General features: G+C 41.8%; 1 protein-coding gene across 2 annotated transcripts in view; it reads left to right on the top strand.

The window, feature by feature from the left end:
• The first annotated feature begins 7 nt into the window (after positions 1 to 7).
• The window catches only part of LOC106884093 (class E basic helix-loop-helix protein 22-like), a 380240-nt gene continuing 379244 nt past the window's right edge, over positions 8 to 1003 (top strand). For both annotated transcript variants that reach the window (XM_052976278.1, XM_052976276.1), the window contains exon 1: positions 8 to 743. The gene's annotated coding sequence lies outside the window, so the exon portion shown is untranslated. The remainder of the gene's footprint in view (positions 744 to 1003) is intronic.

Genomic DNA, 1003 nt, shown 5'->3' with positions numbered 1-1003 from the left:
CACCACACACACACTCGCTTACATATACTCTTACACACACTTTGATACACTAAGTAACATACGCACACATACGCACTCTCGCACACACACACACACACATACAGTCTCTCACACATGTAAACGCACATATACGCTCCCTCACCTCTCTCTCCCACACACACATATACGTAAACACACACTCATTCTCACAGACACGTACACTCGCACACACTCTTCCTCTCTTACACACGCGCACACACACACACACACACAAACACACACACACATTCCCTTTCTCTCTCTCTCTCTCTCTCTCTCTCTCACACAGGTGCACACTCTCTCACAGCTACACACACCCGCTCACTCTTTCCCGTACACACGCACACACAGACTCATATACATACATACATACACACTCTCACTCACACACGTACACACTCACTCTCTCACACGTACTTACACATCCCTTTCATTCTCACGCACGCACCTGCTTTCACACACGTATACACACACGCTCTCACTCACATACACACAAATTCTCTCATATACACGCACATTCTTTGCCACATGGCCATACGTACTCACCCCCACACGCACATATATACACACATAGCCACCCATACCCTTACATGAGGTGTATATTTTGCAGAGAGCTTGCGTATCTCTCTCTCTCCTTTCTGTTTATAAAATAGTCAATGGAAGTTCTGTGATATATTTACCTCGACAAAGCAAGGCAGACGACACTTCTACCGACATTCAACTCGGTAAGTTTTCATTCATATACATATATATATATAAATATAGACATTTAATATTGTTCAAATGCACGTTTTTTACCCAAATATTTTCATTGCCGAAGGTAGATAGTCTACACTTCTACTAACAAAGAAAGTCTATAAGTTTTTCAAACCCATATTTATGCGAGTATAGACGTGTTTTGTGGTATATATTAAATAGAGAAATGTATATGACGATGTTAGGCAGACGACAAACGTTTGCAGTTACTACAGACATAGAACTCTCT

The sequence above is a fragment of the Octopus bimaculoides genome, chromosome 24, assembly GCF_001194135.2.
Source record: "Octopus bimaculoides isolate UCB-OBI-ISO-001 chromosome 24, ASM119413v2, whole genome shotgun sequence".
Classification (NCBI taxonomy): domain Eukaryota; kingdom Metazoa; phylum Mollusca; class Cephalopoda; order Octopoda; family Octopodidae; genus Octopus; species Octopus bimaculoides.
The sequence above is the reverse complement of the archived record's forward strand: the minus strand, read 5'-3'. Positions and strand labels throughout refer to the sequence as shown.